Source organism: Halichoerus grypus, chromosome 1, assembly GCF_964656455.1.
Source record: "Halichoerus grypus chromosome 1, mHalGry1.hap1.1, whole genome shotgun sequence".
In the NCBI taxonomy this organism is placed as follows: domain Eukaryota; kingdom Metazoa; phylum Chordata; class Mammalia; order Carnivora; family Phocidae; genus Halichoerus; species Halichoerus grypus.
The window spans coordinates 69,232,943-69,257,217 of NC_135712.1; the positions used below are offsets into that span (position 1 = coordinate 69,232,943).

Below are 24,275 nucleotides of genomic sequence, written 5' to 3' on the forward strand. Positions count from 1 at the left end.
GGAACCCTAAATTCATTTAGCATCATCTACCAATTCACTTCTCCTTCCAAGTCTCTATCCTTCCTCCTTCTCTCCCACTCCTCTCCCCCAACAATGAGAAGAAAAGAACCTACCAAGCTGGAAGCTAAGACCCTGTAAGTACAAAAAGAGAGGTATAAAGTTACTTGGACAACCACCCAAAGGTCAGTTATGATTTTCCTCTTTTCCTGCTTCACTCCCTCACATCAGGAGTTAGTGAATATTCCTTCTTAGCAATTCCTCTGACTTAAGATTTTGCTGGCTAAATATTCCCTCATTATACCACTTGTGCAGATATAAACAGTGAAATTAAGACTAAAAATATGTTTTAAGGCAGGAGTATTATGCTTTGCTGTCAATAAAGATACTTCTCTTTAACCAAAGACAGCAGATGTTAATAGAGCCATACTACACTGTAAATATGGACTTCTAATTTACCTCACACTTATTTAATAACTGTGATTTTCTACCATTACCAATTTTAATAACTATGGCACAGAAAGAAAATAAATGAAATATTTTGCAGGGGCCATTAGCTATTGTCCTTCCATTATTCAGTTTTGAAAGACTGGCAAAATTCATACACATACACACACACACACACACACACCCCAGCAGGTGGGTTGATTCATTAAGCCAACATTTTTGTCAGTAACTAAGTCAACATTCTGATCACCTGATATGCATGTACGACATGCTACCTAAGATTCCTAAGACATGCATAAAATATCATGGCCTCTGCCCACAGGAGTTCATAATTTAGCAAAGATGGTAAGTACACACATAACAAATAATGTTTGTAATAATAACATAATGTGATAAGGGCTATAACTGAAGTTGAAGCAATTTATTATAGAAAAAAGTCAAAGCAGAGAGGAATCACAGGCTGCTGGGTAGCTCAGTCAACGGTTAAGCATTCAATTCTTGATTTCGGTTCAGGTCGTAATCTCAGGGTGGTGGGATCAAGCCCAGTATTGGTCTCCACACTCAGCAGAGTCTGCTTGGATCTCTCTCTCTTCATCTCACTCTGCCCCTCCCACCACTCATGCTCTCTAAATAAGTAAATAAATAAAATATTAAAAATCTTTTTAAAAAAGCAGAGAGCAATCAATTCTTCCTTTGCTACTAAATGAAAAAGAAGTAATCTTTTAATGTTGATTCCACATTTAAAAATGCAATGAATATATGGTTCAGACTTTGCTCAGTAGTGTTCCTAGGACTTTGCAGTTATTAACTCACTTAATCCAAACAACAAACTTATGAGATTGGTACTATTATTACTCACATTTTATGAGAGAAAACTGAAGGGTTAAATAACTTACCAAAGGTTGTAAAACTAGTAAGTGGCAGAACCAAAGTCCCTATAATGGTCTGCGAGGCCCTCCACAATCTGTTGTGCTATGCTCTCCTCACCACCATCACCACCACCATTCAGACCTCATCTTCTATACTCTCCCCATTGCTCACTCCACATAAGCCTCACTAGCCAGACCTCCTTATCTCCCTAGATCTTCCAGCATGCTACTGCCTTCAGGCCTATTGTACTGGCTGTTCTAGGCCTGGTACACTTCCTCCCAAAGATAAGCCTAAGTAAATCCTTTACCTACTTCAAGTCTTCGCTCAATCATCATCTTATTTAAAAGGCTTTTTTCCTGCCATGCAATTTAAAATACATACACTCACCCAATCCCCCTTTAATCTGTTACACATTTTGCATAGTAGGACCACCTCTCAACATACTATGTAATCTCTTTGTTTATGATGTTTAAGGTTTTTCTAACTCCCAACTATAAACTCCACAAGGGCAGAAATTTTGTTTTGTTCAATGATGTATCTTAAGTGCCTAAAACAGTGCCTTGCCCATTGTAGATATTTAGTATTTTTTAAATGATTATATAAAGCTTAACTCTAACAGAGAAATCAAACTCCAGAAGCTTAACCACCACACAACACTATCTCAATTACAGAATCACAGATAACAAAACTAAAGCATCTAGAAAAGTCACATTAACCTAATGAAACAGCAGAACCTGATATCAAACCAGCCTAGTGAGGTTTTTGGCAACATTACCCTTCAGCTTGGGAAATTTCCCTAAAAAGGCTTGAAGGCCTTAACAATAAAGAGATTCAACCTACTGATGAATTTACTATAAGCTTTATGAAACATTGTATCAAATAGAAAAAATAATTCTTAGCAATGTAAAAAACCGTTTAATCCTATCTAATTTCTAGTCTTTGTTGAGTTCTAATAAGGAATTTCAGAAGTACTGTGTTAGAAAAGCTACAAAAGCTGCATGCACTTTACAGCAGATCAGAAGAAACTAATTTTTTCAAATATTTCACATGCTCCATGTTTAGTTCTACGAACCTAGGCAACTTCTACCTCAAGTATTTTCAAAGTATATCTGTATGTTGTTTGCTTGGTGTATTTCAGCCTACCAAATTGTTTCAACTGTCATCTTTGCCTAGAAAAGATTGCAAAAGATGAGGTTTTATGAATTAATGATCAAAATCCAGATAAGAAACCCCCACAAAAATTGTCAATATGAATTTCTAAGACAATAAAAATATAAGAAAATCTAATCAAAACTTAGCTGTTTTATAAGTATTACATTATATCATGCACCTTAATGTTACTTCCAAATACAACCATTCTAGGAAAGCTAATTGAGAAAAACCATAGTTCTTGGTTAATTATCTCTTTTAAAACCTCATTTTTAGTTTCACTGATGTGTATGCTTACAAAATTTCAACTACTGATGCTTCCATAAGCACTACCAAAAAAGGCTACTACCTCTTGCCCTTTAAATGTAATCAAGAAAAGCACAAAGCAATAAAATATATAATAGTACATATGGTTTAAGAATCTGAAACAAAAAATGCTTTAGCATCTTTTAAAGTCCTTTAGTATCTTTTAACTAGATCACATTTTAAGGTTAGTCAAGTTCTAGTATTACTTTAGTTTTTACTTTTGTGATTTAATGATGCTTTCTAAATGTTTGGGGGTGAGGGGACTTGTTCCAGGCAAAAGATTTCTATGAATATGGTTAGAATTTCTACACAGTAACAAAGCACAGACATAGGTGTTCTTTAATTTACACCAGCTGTGTTAAAAATTAAAGTTATTAGAACTCTATGTGAATGACGGTCTAACAGTATATTTTTCATGACCAGATCTTTCCCAAGCAGGAATGACAGCCCAACAAATTCAAACCAACCACCCCAGAAATTACTCTGCCCAGGTCTTTCTAGAACCATTTTCCATTTCTACTCTCAATAAACATCAGGCCAAAATCTTATAAACTTTGCAATTAATGTAGCTGATCCACTTAGTTGAAAATGAAAATCCTACAAAGGAGTAATCAAATTCTTAAAAGAAAACTGACCAAAGTGAGTGAAATAAAACCACGAACTGAAAATTTTCACCTGCCCTTGACCTTTTCAAATCACCTAAACAACAAACGTTTGTCGAACAAGAAACCAACTGTCCACCACAAGCATTTTTATAAACTCCTTAGACTCTAAACTGCTAAAGAGATTGAACCTTTCAACCTAAATTACCTGTTGAGGAGAGACACCTCCCAAAAACTATGACAAACTATCAAGCAACTATGTAATCCTTCCCCAAATTTACTAATAGAAATTCATTTTTAAAATTGGTAAGCCACTCTTGGTTGGTTAAGCATCCAACTCTTGGTTTTGGCTCTGGTCGTGATCTCAGGGTGGTGATCTCAGGATCCTGAGATCCAGCCCTGCGTCAGGTTCCATGCTGGGCGTGGAGCCCGCTTGGGATTCTCTCCCCCCACCTTTGCCCCTCTGCTGCCCGCGCATGTGCACATGCATTCTCTCTCTCTCTCTTAGAAAAGATTAGTAAGCCAATAAACTCAAGGGAAAGCTGCTTTACTTTTACTTGTACATAAATTTTTACTGAATACACATTAATTTGTAAATTAATATTTTATGATGATCAAGATCATGCAAATTTTCAAATAATCTCCTCAAAGATGATACAAGCATACTCTGATAAAGTACTTCGTGGTATACAACCTGCTTTCACTTGTCACATTGCACCTGACCCCCTATAATTACCTAGGCAGGTATTATTGTTTATCTCTGAGGTTCAAGGGGTTAAGTATGCAAGTCCTTCCCAAGTTAAAAATATATTTAACGCTACTCTTAACAATGTCCTGGGAGTCAAAAAAATTATATATATATGTACATATATAATATTTGAAGTATAATATCAATGAACATAAAATTTTAAATTAAAATATTATCTATGATAGTTACCATGTAAATAGAGAAAATTAAATTCACCTAATTTAACACAAAAATTATCCCACTCTAATAACTAAGGAAACCCTAAAAAATTACAATACCCATTTAAAAATTAGTTTATTTACATTGATTTTTTAAAGTGTCAATTCTTTGTGAACAAAAACATAATGTTAAAATATTATTAAAGGTCAAAGATAAGAAGAAACTGGAATTATTACTTCTCATATGAAATATCATTAACAACTCTCATTTAAAAACATACAAATGGTCCACAAAAAGCCAGTTCATCTTTTGACAATTTTCATCTTATTCAATACTACAATCATTCTTATCTCTTCTGTTTAGAATGCATGCCCAGAGTTACACTAGACACCAGCACAATGTAGAGGTATGCCCACACATAAAACAAACAGTTTTTAATCTGATTAGGAAACTGAGATTTGCCATCAGAGTCATTCAGAGAATACCCCAAAAAGTGTCTGCAAAGGAGCCTAGTGAACATAACTGCAGTAACTATATTAAGTTTGAACAATTCATGAAGTATGTTTGTGAGACTGTTTTTCTAAACAGGAAAAGTCAAATTAGCAAGTGAACTCATCATTTAGAAACATAAGCTTTTACTAATGTAGAATGGGCGTTTTCTTATTTGGGCCAATTTATTCTCAATTAAAAAACTAGGAACTATAAAGGCAGGACAAGACATTTTATCTGCTCTTTTCAATCTATGAATTAGAAACAGTTTAAATTGGCTGCATAATGCAAGATTTTCAGTATTGTTTTGAAAAATATTAATATTAAAATACTATAATGTACTTAAACATCTTCAGTGCAAATAATTTATTAAACAAACACATCTCTGAAGAAAATACTCAGAATTTATAACCTCATTTTAATTAACTACATAACAAAATTCTGTTTATGTGACAGATGCCCAGTAAAATAGCATGTATCTATTCCCTGGCACCCTCTTAAACTGGTTAGGACTGACTTCCCAAAAACTTAGGTGTCTGATATTCTGATTTATAACCGAAGCAAGCATTTATATAGTGCTTAAAACTTCACAAAACACATATCCATATACCATTATTTTCAAAGTTGATATAACCTGACTGGAGATCATGCAGGTTCACAAAATAAGGAATTTAAACTCCCTGTCTAGTCAAGATGGCGCAGATCTGTTTTCCCCTGCTCCTCCTCACTAAGCACAATTATAAACCATGGAAATAATATAAGAGACAACCAGAGGAAAACTCTGAAAATGGTAAGAAGGCAGTGAACCACTTTGGGACCAGAAGACAAGAAACAAAAGAGCAGCAGGGTGCTTTTAGTCCCCACACCCAACAGAAAAAAGCAACCCAGACTGGCATTTCCCGACCACCAACTTAGCAACAGAAGGCAGACCAGACAGTCACATTCTTCCCCCCAAATTAAAGTGGAGTCCCTCTACAGTATAAGGGGGAAATCCAACTGGAAGCCCAGCCAACAACAAAGACCAGGGGAAGAAATTTTTCCTTACCCACCTGGCCTGAGACTGTTTTCCACCTAGAGATACAGAGACAAGTAGGCAAAGCTGAGGAACCCAACCAGAGCAAGCAGCTCAGTTTGGGCCAAGCCTCTCCTCCCTCATCCAAAGACAGGGGGACAGGGAAGAATGGGGAGGCATGGGATGAACAGCAGGAGGATCCTACCACAATCCTCTCCTCCCATCTAGAGATACCCAGAAGCCCAGCATGGGGAAAACCCTTTTGCTCCCTCAGACAGCACCAGCAAGGACTTAATGGGAGCCCAGCAGCATCAGATAAATTAAGGTGACCACAAAGGCTCTGAAAATTAAACTGCCAATGGAAACACAGCCTACAAAAGTGAGCCAAAATCTGTATGTTAAACCTAAATAGGGTCTGTCTGCTAAAATAAAAATATCAATAGGGGGCCCAGAGCCTCCTAACAGATAAAAAAGAAAAGACTCAAGAAGTCACAAATTGAGTGAGAAAAGATCATCAACTAAGGCCAATGCAGAGATGAAATCAGACACTGGAATTATTTGACAAAGATTTTTAAAAACCATAATAAAAATGTTTCAGCAATCAATTATAAATTTTCCCAAAACAAGTGAGAAAATGGAAAATCTCAGCAAAGACACAGAATTTATATAAAAAAAAGAAGCAAAAGAAAATTATAGCGCTAAAAAAATACAACAACAGAAAAATTTGAACTCACTGGATAAATGCAATACAAACATAGAGATGATAGGAAAGAGAATCATTGAACTTGAGGACAGAAAAACAGAACTCACCCTATATGAACAACAGAAAAAAAATTACGTCCTGGGCAACAATAGGCCGATAACAAAAGGTCCAACATTCGTATCACTGGAGTCACAGAAAGAAAGGAGAGGTGCTGAAAGAGTATTTGAAGAAATGATGGCTTAAAACTGATCAAATGTGGCAAATACAAACTTACAGATCCAAAAAACTGAGCAAACCCAAGACAGGATAAACACAATGAAATTTACACCAAGATACAGCACAATTAAATGTTCAAAATTAAAAACAAAAAACTGGGAAGGCAGCACACAGAAACAACATACTACTTATAATGGAACAACAATTCAAATGACACCAGATCTCTCATCTGAAATCAGAGAGGCCAAGAAAAGTGGCAACAGTATTTTTTGAATACTAGAAAAATAAAGAACTGCCAACCAAGAATTCTATATCCAGTGAAACTATTCTTCAGGAATTATTAAACATCCATTTAACAATCCATTTAAACTGCTACAACATATACTACAGAATGGGTGGCTTATACTCAAAAGAAATTTATTTCTCACAGTTCTGGAGGCTAGAAGTCCAAAATCAGGATGTCGGTATGATTGGGTGAGGGCTCTCTTCCAGGTAACAGACTTCTCTTTGTAGCCTCACAGGACAGAAAAGGGCAAGGGAGCTCCTCTCTGGCTTCTTTTATAACAGCACCAATTCATTCATGAGGGCCCCTCCCTCATGACCTCATCACCTCCCAAAGGCCCCAACTCCCAATAGGATTTCAGCATATGAATTTTAGGGAAATACATTCAGACCACAGAAGGAACAAAGGGGCCATTTTTAAAAAGCATTCCCAAAAGAAGAAAAACTAAAAGACTGTGTCACCAACAGCCATACTTATAAAGACTGGCTGACAAAAACGTTCCAAACAACAGGAAAAAAAGAAATATAGGTATACACAACAGATTTTCTTTTCCATCATTAGTTTTATAAATCATATTTGATGACTGAAATAAAAATGGCAACACCATTTCACACCCAAGACAATTATGTTTAAAAGTTGAGAAGGTGGGGCGCATAGGTGGTAGGTGGCTCAGCCGGTTAAGCATCCACCTTCAGCTCAGGTCATGTTCCTGGGGTCCTGGGATCAAGCCCCACGTTGGGCTCCCTGCTCGGTGAGGAGCCTGCTGCTCCCCACTCTGCCCCCACCCCTCTCTCAAATAAAGAAATAAAATCTTTAAAAAAAAATTTTTTTAAATAAAAGTTGAGAAGGTGAAGGGTAAAATAGAAGTGAAGTTTACACACTTCAGTTGAAGTTGTAAAATATCGGTACCAGCAGACTATTATAAATCACATATGCATATTGTAAAATAACTACAACAACCACTGCAAAAACTACACCAAGACAGACTCAAAAACATTATAAATAGATCTTCTGCACATTATAAAAGATGGGATCCTAAAGACTGTTCCAGTAATCTGCAGGAAGGCAAGAAAAGAGAAGTAAAATCCAAAAACCAGAGAAAACAAGCCAAAAAAACAAAACAGCAGACATGAATGGTGACATATCAGTAATTACCTTATATGCAGATAGCCTAAATAATCAAAAGACAGACTGGCAGAGGAGATTTTTTTAAATGGCCCAACTGTATGTTGCAAACAAGAAATATGATAACATATGTTGAAAATAAAGGAATGAAAAAGCTATAACAATATCTTTTAGAAAAGCACAGTGGCTATATTAATAACACAATCAACCAACAGAATCTAATTGATACACAGTTGATCCCTGAACAACCCCCTCATACAGTCAAAACTCCATGTATAACTTGACACCCCCAAATCTTCACTACTAAAGCCTACTTGTTGATCAGAAGCCTTACCGATAATATAAACAATCCATCAACACACATTTTATATATTACATGTATTATATACTGCATTCTTACATAAAATTAGATAAAAGAAAATGTTAGAGAAAATCATAAGGAAAACACATTTACAGTACTGTACTGTAAAAAATCCACATATAAGTGGACAAGCGCGATTCAAACATGGTTCAAGTGTCAACTATATATAGAATACTCCACCCAATGACAGCAGAATACCCATGGAACTTTTACCAAGACCATATCCTGAGCCACAAAACAGACCTCAACAAATTTAAAAGAATTAAAATAATACAGAGTGCATTCTGTGACCATAATGGACCTAAACTAGAAAACAGTAACAGAATGACAACAGGAAAACCCTGTAACACAATGGGGGGTGGTGGGGGGGAGAAACACTTCTAAAAAGTCCATAGGTCAAAGAGGAAATCTCAAAGAAAAAATTAACATACAGATACATAAAAATGAATGAAAATAAAAACACATGTCAAAATTTGTGAGATGCAGCTAAAGCAGTAGTTAGAAGGAAATTTATAGCACTAAATGCTTACATTAGAAATGAAGAAAGATCTCAAATCAATAACCTAATTACCTATCACAAGACACATAAAAAAAGAAAAAAGAAAAACAAACCCAAAGCAAGCAGTAGGAAGGAAATAATAAAGGAATAGAAATGAATGCAACTGAAACAGGAAAATGGAGAAAATCAATGAAGCAAAATTTTTAAGTCTCTAATATGACTAACCAATAGAAACAGAGAAGACACAAATCACCAAGATAAGGATTTTAAAAAGGTTATCACTGGACCACTTGGGTGGTTCAGTCAGTTGAACCTCCAACTCTTGGTTTCAGCTCAGGTCATGATCTCGGGTCATGGAACTGGGATCGGCCCCACGCTGGGTGCAGAGCCTGCTTAAGAGTCTCTCTCTCCCTCACTCTGGCCCTCCCACTGTGCACACATGCATTTTTTCACACTTTTTCACTCTCTCTAAAAAAAAAAAAGAAAGAAAGAAATGCAAAATTGGATTAACATCTGAAAATCAAGTAATATAAATAATACACCCTATCAACAGAATAGAGGACAAAAATCTTTATTTTTTTTGTAGATCATCTCAGCAGAGGAAGAAAAACATGTGACAAAATCCAACCCCTTAGCAATAAAAACTCCCAAAACATTAGGAATAGAAGAAAATTTCCTCAACCTGATAAAGGCCATATACAAAAAAATCTAACATTATACTTAATGGTGAAATACTGAATGCTTTCCCCCTACAACCAGAAACAAGACAAAGCTGTCCACTCTTGTTTTTTTTTTTTTTTAAGATTTTATTTATTTATCAGAGAGAGAGAGCACAAGCAGGGGCTGCAGCAAGCATAGCAGGCAGACTGAGAAGCAGGCTCCCCGCTGAGCAAGGAGCCCAATGCAGGACTCAATCCCAGGACCCTGGGATCATGACCTGAGCGAAGGAAGACGCTTAACTGACTGAGCCACCCAGGTGCCCCTACTCTCGCTTCTTTGATTCAACACTGTACTAGACATTCTAACAAGGAAAATTAGGCAAGAAAATTAAATAAAAAGCATTTACAATGGAAAGGAAGCAATAAACTGCACCTCTATTTATAGATGACATGATCTTATATACATAAAACCCTAAAGAATATACTAAAAACCTACAGTTACATTAATCAAGACAGTGTGGTACTGACAGAGGGACAGACACATAGATCAATGCAAGAGAGAACCCAAAACTAGACCAACATAAATATGCCCAACAGATAATATAATTCCATGGAAGAAAGGTAGTCTTTTCAACAAACAGTGCTAGAACAAATGGGCATCCAAAGGCAAAAAAAAGTCTGACCTAAACCTCACAACTTTATATAACAACTCAAAATGGATCATGAATTTAATGTAAACATAAAATTACAGAACTTTAGACGAAAACACAGGAGACATCCTTCAGGACCTAAAGAAAAGGGTTCCTAGGCTTGGAACCAAAAACATGATCCACAAAAGAAACCAGACTTCGGGATGCCTGGGTGGATCACAGTTGGTTAAGCATCTGCCTTCGGCTCAGGTCATGGTCCCAGGGTCCTGGGATCGAGCCCCACATCGGGCTCCGGACTCCTTACTCAGCGGGGAGCCTGCTTCTCCCTCTGTCTGCGGCTCCCCCGCTTGTGCATGCACGTGTGCACCCACTCTCTGTCAAATAAATAAATAAAATCTTAAAAAAAAAAAAGAAAAAAGAAACCAGACTTCATCAAAATTAAAAACATTTCCCCTGTGAAGGAACTTGTGAAGAAGATGAAAAGATAAGCTACACACTGATAAAATGTTTGCAAACCATGTATCTGACAAAGTCTTATATCTAGAATATATAAAGAACTCTCAAAATATAACAGTAAATAAATACATATATTCTGATTAGAAAATGAGAAAAAGGCATGAACAGACAGCAAGAAAGTACATATGAAGATGTTCAATATCATTAGCCATTAGGGAAATGCAAATTAAAGCTACAATAAGGTATCACTGTTTAGCTATTAGAATAGCTAAAATAAAAAATAGTAACAACAAATGTTGGTGAACATGCAGAACAAGTAGATCTCTCACACACGGCTGATGAGAACGTAATATGGAACAGCCACTCTGGAAAAACAGTTTGGAGTGCTCTTATAAAACTAAACTTGCCCTTGCCATACAACCTAAAAAGCTCACTCTTGGGCATTTATCTCTGTACATAACTGTATACAAAATCCTGTACATGAATGTTCATAATAATCACTTTATTTCTTAATAACAAAATGGTGAATACACTCAAAGTCCTTCAACACATGAGTTGTGATTCAACGAAGTATGTATTAATATATCATTCTTGAAATGACAAAACTACAGAGATGGAAAATAAGACTGTGATGAGACGGAGGGCTTTTGGGGTGGGATGCAAATATAAAGGGAGTACCAAGAGGGGTTTTCTTTGTGGTGAGGGAACAATTCTGTATCTTCACTGTGGTGGTAGTTATATGAACTAATATATGGGAGAAAACTACAAAGAACCATACACACACACAAATGAATTCAGGTTAAACAAATGGTACAAAGTGAATAAATCTGGCAGTTAAGAGTAATGTACCAATGTCAATTTCCTGGTTTTGATGTCTTACTAGAGCTTTATAAAATTTGTCACCACTGGGGGAAGCTGGGTAAAGGATACACAGGACTGTACTAATTTTGCAACTTCCTGTGAGTCTATAATATTTCAAAATAAAGTTTTTTAACAAATAATATGAAAGGAGAGAAACAGGGTAGAGGTATAGATGAAACAAGAATGGCCATTAATTGCTGATTGTTGAAGCTAGATCGTAGTTATATGGAGATTCATAATACCATTCAATTTTTTATTTAATTTTTTCCATAATAAAAAGTTAATAAGGGGCGCCTGGGTGGCTCAGTCAGTTAAGCGTCTGCCTTCAGCTCAGGTCATGATCCCAGGGTCCTGGGATTGAACCCCTGCATTGGGCTCCATGCTCGGCAGGAAGCCTGCTTCTCTCTCTGCCTGCAGCTCCTCCTGCTTGTGCACTCTCTGTCAAATAAATAAATAAAATCTTTAAAAAGTTAATGAAAATATAAGAAGGCCATATATCAAAATATTAACAGCAGCTTCTCCAGTTGATTTTTTTCTTTTCATTAACATGGATTTTAAATTTTTTTCTATAAATTTTTTATTTGAAAGTTTTTAAAGAAATCTTTGCTCATACAATCCTGTCTTCTTTTGTTTTACTCACTTAAAAAAAGTAATACTGGGGCGCCTGAGTGGCTCAGTCGTTAACCGTCTACCTTCGGCTCAGGTCATGATCCCAGGGTCCTGGGATTGAGCCCCGCATCGGGCTCCCTGCTCAGCGGGAAGCCTGCTTCTCCCTCTCCCACTCCCTCTGCTTGTGTTCCCTCTTTTGCTGTGTCTCTCTCTGTCAAATAAATAAATAAAATCTTTTTAAAAAAATAAGTAAAAAATAAAAAAAGTAATACTATGGAAAAAAATTTTAAACATAAAAAGAACCCCATTGATACTTCTTCCTCTGACAATATACTGCTTAATTTGAAAATATTTCATCTAAATACCCATTTTTTATTTCACTCAATTAATTTCGCCTGAAAGTTCCAATATCATTTTCTACAATTAAACCAAAAGGATCTTGCTAGAATAGATTTACAATTAGCACAATAACTCACCCTTACGGTGATCAATCTTCACACAATTCATGACACCCAAAGATGTTTTAACAATTCCAGTTGGGTCTGCATTTGCAATGTTGCCTAATGTATCATAATTAACTTAGAATTGTTTTGTTTTAAAATTGTATGTGGTCTTTTTAAATTTTCAAACACTTTTTTAAAAAGCAGATGCTGGGGCGCCTGGGTGGCTCAGTCGTTTAGCATCTGCCTTCGGCTCAGGACATGGTCCCAGGGTCCTGGGATCGAGCCCCACATCTGGCTCCTTGCTCAGCGGGAGCCTGCTTCTCCCTCTGCCTGCTGCTCCCCCTGCTTGTGCTCTCTCTCTCTCTCCCTCTCTCTCATGCTGACAAATAAATAAATAAAATCTTTAAAACAAAAAAAAAAGCAGATGCTGCCAAATTTACAACAGTTACAAAACCATGCTGATGAATTCAACAAACACATGGGAATCTGAAAACGTAACAATAATTCATTAAATACTGAGATTTTCACCATGCAATTATTTTTTAATTCAGTTATTTAAATGTATTTGTATACCAAGCAAAAATGACCAATACTGTTTCCCTCAGTACTAAAATTAATTTTAATTAAGTAAATTATAATAGAAACAAGAGACCTGAGCTCTGCATTATCTGTGAGAACTTGGGTAAGTCACAATCTCTCTGAAACTCCATTTCCTAATCTACATACTAAAAGAGTTAAACTTGTTAATCTTGCAGCTCCAAAATCCTATGTACTGATGATCTAAAATATACTTCATAACTTTTGACCCATGATCATTCTAATGACAACTCTGGAAAAAGATTCATAACAATGTGATAGATATTTCAATCACATTATAAATAACTTTTATAGATTTAAATTATTTGGGAGAATGTTATTCTCAATATTATGAGGTCGGGGTTTCTCAACATCAACATTACTGACATTTTGCACTGGATAATTCTTTGTTGTAGGGTTATCATGTGCACTGTAGGATGTTTAGCATCTACCCACTAGATACCAACAGAATCCCCCAGCATGGCAACCAAAAATGTCTCCAGACATTGCCAAAATCACCCCTGGTGGTGAACTATTATATTAAAATAAAAATGTCCAGGTTCTTTGGAGATGGGAAGGAGGAAGAAACTGTTTTTGTTTTTGTGATAGGAGGAAAGGCATAAGAAAGGTTAAGAAATGAACAAAAAAGTTCAACTGCAAATCATATACTATGAAAAGGTACTCTTTTCTAAAAGGCCTACCAAAACACATGTTAACCAAATATTGTTGTATGTAGCTAAGTAGTAATAGTAATGAGAATAACAGTAGAGAAAGCTGAGGAGAAAATCCACAGGTATTCCATCTGTACCTCTTTAAGCATTTTCAATAAAAAGAGCCAAAAGTTTTTAAATCAGAGATTAATGAAGTTAACATAATTCCTATTCTCCCTAGCATTAGTGAGAAGGCTAAACATTCTCAAGTTATCTGCTATTCTCTAGCCACAGAGAATACCCACATGAAAAACACAATTACAATAAGCATCTATTTTAATCTAGTGTAAATGTGCTACAAATGCCACGAAAAGTTAATACTGAGGAATACCCTAAAGTCCCTTTTGTATTCAAAGAAAGGCCAAAGACCATGTGGAGAAACTACATTTAAAGTTGCAACAGAAAATTAAACGTTCACACATTCACTTTTTGGCTGTTTAATACTCACTACAAACTCAACTCAGCCATATTTTCCACCAAACAGAAAAATACCCAGTTTCCTTAGTCTATTCTTGGATAGGTCACCAGACTGGGAATAAGAGACCCAGAGTCTACTCCCAGTTGCAAAACAGACTGGTAATCTCAAGCAAATTATTCACTCAGGTTAAGGTTCTACACCCGTATCATGCTGACAATACTGAAAATCTGCCCAGAAACAAGCACGAGAAACCCAGGACTTCCTCCTGCACCCAAAGGACAACTGCAAACGTATTTTTAGATATATTAAATCTAAAAATCTGAATAGGATTTTATTTATAGCAACATTTAACATAGTTGAAATTTCAAAACTGCGTGGTGCCTTTACCACTGCCCCTTTAAATTAGTAAGAAATGCTTTTTTTAAATCACGCCATGCCCAATTTTGCAAAACTCTATATGCAAACTAAACAATCATAATTATGTAAAAAAAAAAAAAAAAAAAAAAGCTGTTTTTAATTCAAGCTCTTGGGAAGGGCTTTAACTTCTGCATTTCCTAACTCTATCTAGCTGTTAGTCTAGTACACAAGAAGTTCTTTCCTGACACCGTAAAAAGTGCTCCACAACGTCTGGAGAGCAAAAGTTTGCCCCATAGCCTAATTACGGAGAGGCCTTAGGACAGTTCTTACCACTAAGCATGCAGGTTTTACTAGCGCAACCAATATACGGATCCTGGCGTACATTTTTTGCTCTTGATACCAAGTAAAAAACTATTTGTCTAGTATACCAAATTACCCGTCTGACCTTATGGCACACCATAAGACGGTAAATAAACCCCGGTCCAACAGAACATTTGAAAAAAGCAGGATTAGGAGGGAAGGGGGGGATTGTCAATTAACATTCGGCAGTCCCCGCTGACAGGCAGACACTTGTTGGCCGCCGACAAGCCACTCACAAAGTTTGCCATCTCGCTGGGAGCAGGGGCCCTGCCTGCGCGGCGGGCCCCGACCCGGAAGACGGCTGTTGGGAGGCCCCGCCACCCGCCGAGGCACCCCAGCAGGCAAAGCCCCGGCTTCTCGGCGCTCCTCCGCCGCCTCCCTGCACAAGGGCGCACTCACGCACGCGCGCGCACACTCACACACGTACACACACAACAAAAGGAAGCCGTGCGAGCCGCGTGCGGAGGTCCGCTGGGGGCGCTCGGGAAAGCCCCTCCTCCCGGCCGCCGCTGCACGGCCCGCGCGGCCTGCTCACTTACTGGAGCGCCCTCGGAGAGGCCCGGGTGCGCGGAGCGCCGCGCCGAACGCCCGCCCGACTGTGCTCGGCCGCGCTCGCGGGGGGCGGCGACGGCGGCGGCTCTGGGCCCACCACCGCGCAGCCCCGCGCCGCTGCTCCGCCCACCGCCCAGCGGCGCGCCGGCAAAAGCCCGCCCGTGCGGCCGTCTGAGCCGGCCCCCGGCTCGCGACTGCCCCGGCTTCTCAAGAAATGTAACTCTTATGCTGAATTATCCCCACCCCTACAAACCAAGGCACGTTTAAGCCCCCTCCCCTTACTGAACCACTAATCAAAAGTAGAACCCAACACAACACTCCTCACGATAAAAAATTTTTCAGTAACCTCTTCCTTAACCCTTCCGCTTACTCTGATTCTCCACACCTTAACTTACTCGTTTTAGTTTTCCCTTACCTTCCTGTTTTTACCCTAAGAGCTGTATTTCTCCCAAAAAATAATCTTCCCTAAACCATCTCTCCAATTTTACTCTTGAAATTTACTTTTCTAGTATAACAAGCTTCCTTATAAATTCCTTCCATTAACATCTCCCACTTACCTATTCAAAACCTCTCCACAATTAACTTATAATTTGTATCAACTCCCACCAAATCAACTCACAACCTTCTAAAACTGCATTTTGTGTGCTCCCTCATTCCCTCCAAACTAAGGCTCTCCAACTTAACACACAAATTGGCCTCAAACTGCCCTCAAATTTTGTGAACCAATTCCAGAAAGGCCACCACAGTCACTGAAAAAATCCATTTCCCAAGCATAATCCCAGTAACTTGACAATGACCTTTCCAAACATTCTCTACCAATTCACTGGAATCACTCTTAAGACTACCAAGACCATTTCCCTAAAGACTCTAATTATAGAACCTAATCAAATTAACACATTAAGTCTATCATTAATATCTACACATGCAGGTGTGCATATGTTGACAAATGCACATATATAGGACCCTACAAAACATCAAGTTGTGTATTTCATTCTAATCCCCTGGGTACTGGCTCTTCTCAAATTTAAAAGGAAAACTCCTTGATGCCAACCAAGATTTTCAGGCATCCAACTCCTACCTTATGAAGTCACTTATCTGTTAAATTAATATAATTACCATTAAAACATTCTCTCACCATTTCCACTACAATCATGCCCAACAGCTTCCTTTACATCCATGGTTCATCTAACCCACACAACCCACTCAAATAGGCCATGCTATGTCAGAGGCAGGTCCTGGAAACAACTCTAGACCAAATCAGGCAGGTTACAGCAAAGATGTGAGATGGGCAAAGTGACCTCCCTTGTCCCTCTTAGGCTTTTCAAAGCTTTGGGTCTCCACAGGTCCTTCATTATTAAATTTCGTGACTGACTACATGTAGACTAAATGTAGAAGGGGGGGGGGGGGGGAAGTGACGAATGACCTGGGGCTAGATTCTGGAATAAAGCTGCACTTGGGTGGAACACCAATAATATGTATTTTGTGTCTTGTCATATTTTTCTCACTGCCACTAAATATGCTCTCTGTAACATGGATAACATCAAAAACAGGGAGGATCAGGAAGTATTCTTTCTTCAGAGGGTGAAAGCATGAGTTAATCATGTAAGGAATATAATGCAAATACAAAGGATTTGAAGAACACAGCATTTGGCCAGTATTGGTTTAAAATATCAGCTGCCGGGACCACAGCAAGGCACTGATGGAGAATCTCAAAAACCAGAGTCAGGTAAGCACTGAGAGTCAAGCCTTTGATAGTACAAGGGGTAAGTTGACAGACAACAAAGACTGACAAAAATGAACACTTCTGCACAACTGGACAAGCAAAAGTTTGAGAGCAAAGACAAAGCCAAAGAATAAAGGGCCTGGTCTAGATCTTAAATATCATCAATGGAAAATGATGAAGGTTTCAAGCACTGAGATTTAAAAAAAAATCAAAATGAAACAAATAGTTTAACTATATTTTGTTTTTGGAACTGGCAATACAGCTCCTTTAGACATGTTCAATAAATGATAACTACAAACAAGACAGGAAAGCATATTTAGAACTGTGCATCTGGGACTTACCTCTATATAGGTAATAAGTGAAATGAGAAAACACAGCAACCAGCCTCCTAAGAACACTAAGAAATATATGAGATAAAAGTCATTATAGATAAAAAAGAAAAGAAAAAACTACAGAGGCCATTTTAGATTCCTTAGGACATCCCCTTCCTACCACCCATCCCATTCTTCCCACTTTTTACCTGAACCTCTTTATGTATACAAATTATCACCACACAGTTCTTTTTCTTTACGTATACAAATTATCACCACACACTGATGTGGTTTTGAGGAACTCATGTAGAGGTCAAAAGATTTCAGTATCTCTATCATCATGCTATTTTTTCAAATACTTAATGCATACTGCACCATTTTTATAACATCATGGGTGGCAAGGACTGTCCTTATGCGCAGACAAGGAATAGGCTCCTGGCATTAGGTATTTCCTAAACAGCATTATGTTTTCCCCATATTTTCTCTGCTACAAGTTACTTAACTCTCCTCTTCTTCTTACCTTTATTCCTATTCAGGTCAACCCCAACCTCCTCATTCATTTCTGTTCTACCCTTTTACTAGCTTCTATCAGCTTATTCATGTTCTACTGTCAACAAACTACCCTATGTCTTTTGCCTTTCATATTAGTATATACCCCTACCTTATCTTTTTTTTTCCTTGCACACGAATGGCTAGGATTTTGCAAGTATAATTTATAAAGAAATTTAAAGAATGGGTAAATGTAACAAATCTGTTTATCTCCATCCCCACACCATAAGTCAGATACTATCATCTCCTGCCTGGATTGTTGTGACTACCCCTTCATGGTATCTCAAGCTTGGCTTTTCCTGGACAACCTATTTCTCTCATGACTTAGCTATCCATTCTCCGACTCCTTCAGCTTGCTAAAAGGACCAACTGCTTCTTGCTCCAAGGGCCACTCCTATTACTAAAAAATCTCTTTGCAGTTTACATTACTCACTTAAACCATTCCATCTGCAACATCTACCAAGTTCCAGAATACCGCCCCCCTTCCTTCCCAAAGACTTCAATTCTACTTTGTACCACATTCAGCCATTATTCTCAGTAACTTCAACAAGGATGTTGAAGTACTTTCTACACCCTGACCTTCCTCAGCTCCTAAAACCTTCAGCTGCACTTCAGCCACCCACACATATATAATGAAAATAGGTCATCAATTAGAGTGCTGTACCACTAGGATTATAACTTCACAGACCTCCTTTTTTTTTTTTTTTTTTAAACAACTACTTTATAGTTCTACACCTGCTCTTTACCTCCTTTTGGCTTCCCTAGTCTCCCCATGCAATTTAAATCAGTCCATCAGCCATTTAATATTGCCCTCTCCAGAATATCATGACCTCCCATTATATTCACCATGCACCTCCCCAATGACAATCTTCACCATCTGTTTTCTTCACACCCACACACTGGGTGTTAAGTACCACCAGAAAGCTATGAAGTCTTCCACAACTGATTTATTCTAAATACAATTCTCTATCTCGTTGACTGATCCAAGTCATTTTCATATTTAAATCTTTAATCCCATCAAAACCTCAATCTCTTCCATAAAATTTCTTCAAATCACACCTTCTCCACCTGTAATCAAATCCTCTTTACAGCTTCTAAAATGCTGTATATCTTCATCCATCTGTTACTTGTTGCCTCCAGTTTTGGAAAAAGAGCTGTTCCTCCTTCTTAAAATAAACTTCTTAATACAATTCCTACATTCAATGTTTCCATATTCTCCCAACCCACTCAGTCCTTTACCTCCATGCACTGTGGTCTCTGATCTGCTCTCCTGAAGACCAAAAAACAATTTTATGTACCGAATCATATGACCCACCACCTCAATCCTTATTCCCTCTTTGGTAATAACACCTGAACTACCTCTTTTGGTTTATGTCACTGTACCACAGGATTCTACTGTGGTCTCTCTAGCTGCTGCTTCTATCTCCAACAAGTACTGGTCCTCTTCCTAGCCCAAATAATGGGTATTTTCCCAAGTTCTGTCTTTCTCTAATTCTCTCCCCTTTGGCATTTCATCCCTTAACATTGCTTCTACATTTTCATTCCTCATATGGATATCTACCCTCAGCTCCCAAAAATAATCTTTAAACCATCCCCCTCTGCTACAATCTAATTTGTTCCTTAGGAACTAGAATATATAATGATTTCTTTTTACCTATATCCTTCAATTATTGCTTCAATTAATACCTCAATTATCAGTCCAAATAATTTCATTGCCATTACCACCCTACCAAATCCAGAATTAGTAGCTTCAATTATCAACTCTAGGTACATATTCCCAAATCTCTATTAGACCTCCTTCCTCAGCTGAATCCAGTATTTCTAAATCTAGCTAAATAATTCCCCTTTGCCTACTTCCATTGGTGTCCCACACACTGGTCATGTGTCTTAAAACCAAAGTAATTATTCTTCCCCAGCAAAATAGTTCTGCTAACTGATCCAGTAATTTTTATTAATGGCACTACCATTCTCAAGTTACCCAAGAAAAGCCCTCAGAGTTTCCCTTTTCTTTTTCTCCAGTTTTCCAAAAGCCATTTGCCATCAAATCCCTCAATTCTTTCTTCTATGTATCTCATTTCTTTTATTCCCACTACCACCACTGCAACTTAGGCTCTCAATACTTCACACTTTTGTCATAGCTTTCTTTTTCTTTTTTTTTAAGATTTTATTTATTTATTTGACAGAGAGAGACACAGTGAGAGAGGGAACACAAGCAGGGGGAGTAGGAGAGGGAGAAGAAGGCTTCCTGCCGATCAGGGAGCCCGATGTGGTGCTCGATCCCAACCCTGGGAACATGACCTGAGCTGAAGGCAGACGCTTAACGACTGAGCCACACAGGCGCCCCTTGTCATAGCTTTCTGACTTGTCTCCTAGTCCCTAGGTTCTCTTCATTGCAAAAACAACATAACAAAAACAGGCCACCACATATGTATTCTTAAATTATCTCATTTCCCCACTCAAAACTCATCAATGGTTCTTCACTGCATACTGAGTCAAGTCCTTAGACTTCCAAAAAATAGAAACTTGCCAACAGCTCAACAATCATGAAATGAACAAATACACTGTGATATGTTCATAATGGAATCCCACAGAGAAATGAAAAAGAATGAACTACTGCTATACGCATCATGGACGAATCTCAGACATGTGTTGAGCATAAGAAACCAGACACAGATGTATGATTCCACTAGTAAGAAACTCAAAACATAAAACTACCCTGTTGTGCTAGAGATCAGAATAGTACAGCTGACCCTTGAACAACGCAGAGGTTGCGGAGCCAACCTCTCCCCGCAGTGGTCGAAAATCCAGGTATAACTTTTGACTCCCAAAAACTTTACCAATAGCCTACTGTTGACCAGAAGCCTTACCGATAGCAAACTGTATACTAACACATATTTTGTACATTTTATGTAATATATACTTCATTCTTACAATAAAGTAAGCTAGAGAAAAGAAAATGTTATGAAGAAAATCATAAAGAAAACACAGTAATTATCAAAAAAATTCCACTTGTAAGTGGGTCTGTGCGATTCACACCCATGTTGTTCAAGGGTCACTGTTAATTACTTTTTGTTGAATGGAACATCAACTTGAAAGTGACAAATGAGGGAGCCTTCTGGCATGTTAGAAATGTTGAACTGGATGGTGGTGACATAAATGTCTACCTACAAAAATTCACTGATCTATAACAAGTTTTGAGCACTTTATGTACATAAAGTCATATCTCAATAAATTTTTTAAAACCCATTTAGTCTAGATTTTTAGATGTTTCCTCTACAGCCTTATTTCCCTCCATTCATAAATCTTATGATTTATGATAACCCTAAATTCCAGCTAATCTAGACCACCAACCCCTAAACACATCCGGAACTTCTCTGTCACTCATATCATACTCCCTCTTTTTGGAATACCAACCCTCACCATTTGCCTACTATAATCCTATTCATCCTTCAAGGCCTAAGCTACACACCAACTTCTCTACAAAGTCGAACCTGCCATAGTACTTCTGTCATAAACAGATGTGTACACATTTTTGTCCCTGGATAAACTCCTAAAAAAAATGAACTGTGTCATATATAAACATGTATCCTTCACACTGCCTACCATGGAACATTGTGCACAGTAAGTATACAAAAATATTCCCTGAAGAAATGCTTGCAGTCCCTCAAAAGCACCCTTCAATCTCACCCCTCCTTCTCAAACCTATCCCTTACTATCTCCATTTGCAATTCTTCCTCCGTTTATGTATTTAATCATTCAAATAACTGAGGACCTACTATATGCAAGAAACTGCAACTACTTACCCTAATGTACCCCACTAAACTACCCCAACATGTATTCCAATTTCAGTTGCTGCCTTTTGAATCTTACCACAGCTCTAAATTTCCTTTCCTCCTTTCACCATCCAATCACAATCTACCCCCTCATTTCTAATCCTGCTCTCAAAACAATCCAAGCCCCTCTTAAATTTCTCCAGTAGCCTCCTAACTGGGTTTGTCACCCCCCCAATCTTACTCTACCACACACTGCCGCCAATCTACCCTGTACAGTACAGCTATCATCAGATTAAGGTATTCAATATACAGGCTTTTATTTCATTCTCTACTCAAAAAAGTTGAGTAGTTATACATTAATGATATGTGAACATACTTTCATCCTATGTTAACATACTTTAATCCTCAAATCCTAGCCTCAACCCTTGCCAGAAGGTATAATAATTACCAATTTCTTTTTTTTTTAAGATTTTATTTATTTATTTGTCAGAGAGACAGAGAGAGCACAAGCGGGGGAGTGGCAGGCAGAGGGAGAAGCAGGGTCCCTGGTGAACAGGGAGCCCGATGCGGGACTCAATCCCAGGACCCCGGGATGATGACCTGAGCCAAAAGCAGATGCTTAACCGACTGAGCCACCCAGGAGTCCCAATAATTATCAATTTCTTGATGAGAAAATGGAATCTCAGAAAGGAAGTAATTCTCTCCATAATCATAGCACAGGTAAAATAGAAGGGCCAAGACTAAAACCCAGCTTCTGTTTGCTTACTAAGCACAACACTACATCATATCAAACACAAACTACTTAGCTTAGCTTTCAGGCCACCCATTTTCTATCCAACCCCACTGACTCTTCCTACCTTTTATCATATTATGCCCTATTCATGAACTCTCTCTGTGTTCCAAACTACAAGTTGTGATCAATTATTTAGTTAGTCATGAAATCAGTTTGTGAGTGACAGCCATCTTTTTTTTTTGCCAAACAGAACAGAATGGAAAACATATGAGTGCATCCAACATGGTAAGGGATATGTTTATTGGTGTATCTTGTTTTATACATATACACAAATATTCAAATATGCATATATTAGCTGAAGATGTGACATGTATTTCTTACTGTGGATCACAGTAAAAAAAAAATTAAACACTAACTCACTATTCCCCGCATATCCTTGGCTTCTCACCTCCAAGTCTTTGCTTTTGCTAATCCCTCAGCTTGGAACGCTCTTTCCAGTAATTTCTACCCGTCAGAATCCTATCCATCCCTTCAAAGACTAGCTCAAAAGCCACTTGCATGCCATTAAACGTAGTCCCAGGTTTCCCCCTACTCAAATGTTTTCTCCTACCTTTTAACTTCAGTAACATTCCGTTTTTCTTAAGATATGTTATCATAGTGTAGTTATTTGTGCACAAGTCCAGCTTCATACTAGAATATAAATCCCAAAGGATTTATTCCTAACTACATCTAACAATGCTTTTACATATAACAAATGTTCATCATCTGTTGACTAAAGAGAACTCACCCCATCATTCTCTGAAAACTGTTATAAATCCACATCATAAATAATTTCTGCTACATTCTAAACTTTGGTTTACTATTATCCTTCGAATTGTCTTACCATCTTCCTCCCCAAAATAACCATTTCAAATAATCCTCTACACTTTCAATCTTCTCTTGCTTTCCGCTAAACATAACCTATCATATACCAATAATCTTTTTCTTCTTTCAGAATCATACTTTCTGTGGAATAACACCTTTCCTTCTCCATCTGGTTATCTTCCACTTTATTCCTAGTTCTCTAGCATTCATAATAATAGACCTTATATTCTTTAAACAGATTTTTCTTTCATTTTCTCTTCAACTAGACTTCAATTTTTCAATTCATATTATAGTATACATATTTCTGTCAGCCCCAATAAATCCTTTGCAGAAAAAAGGCAGGTTATGAATAAATAAATTGAAACAATCAGAAACATATAGATCATTTAGAGCTTGTAAATTATCTGATACTTTCTCATTCATTCATTTATTCAACAAGCATGTGTCTACTAGGCATATGCCCTCAATTCCCTGACTATTCTATTCTGTAATTCAGAAAGCAGCTTTGAGAAAAGCACGCAGGAAAATGCCAGGATAGCAGAGCCAAGTTGACTCATGCTCTTCACTCACAGAGACCAAGTAATTTGTGGGGTACAGGCTCATAAAAGGAAAAACTAAAAGTTACACTAGACATAGATGGAAACAGACCCCCGCCCCCCCCCCCCCTTGCTCCAGGAGCTCAAAATCTACCCAGCAAAGGAGAAT

The 24,275-nt window shown here is 37.7% G+C and overlaps 1 protein-coding gene across 4 annotated transcripts in view; it reads right to left on the reverse strand.

Annotated features, from left to right (window-relative positions):
• ZNF148 (zinc finger protein 148) overlaps positions 1-24,275 on the reverse strand; it is a 124,342-nt gene that overhangs the window by 94,669 nt on the left and 5,398 nt on the right. Inside the window, exon 2 of one of the 4 annotated variants that reach the window (XM_036071637.2) lies at positions 17,682-17,737. The exons of 2 other annotated variants lie outside the window; for them this stretch is intronic. The gene's annotated coding sequence lies outside the window, so the exon portion shown is untranslated. Of the gene's footprint in view, positions 1-15,604; positions 15,685-17,681; positions 17,738-24,275 lie in introns of those variants that run through there. One more of the 4 variants, XM_036071638.2, reaches the window with a different exon arrangement.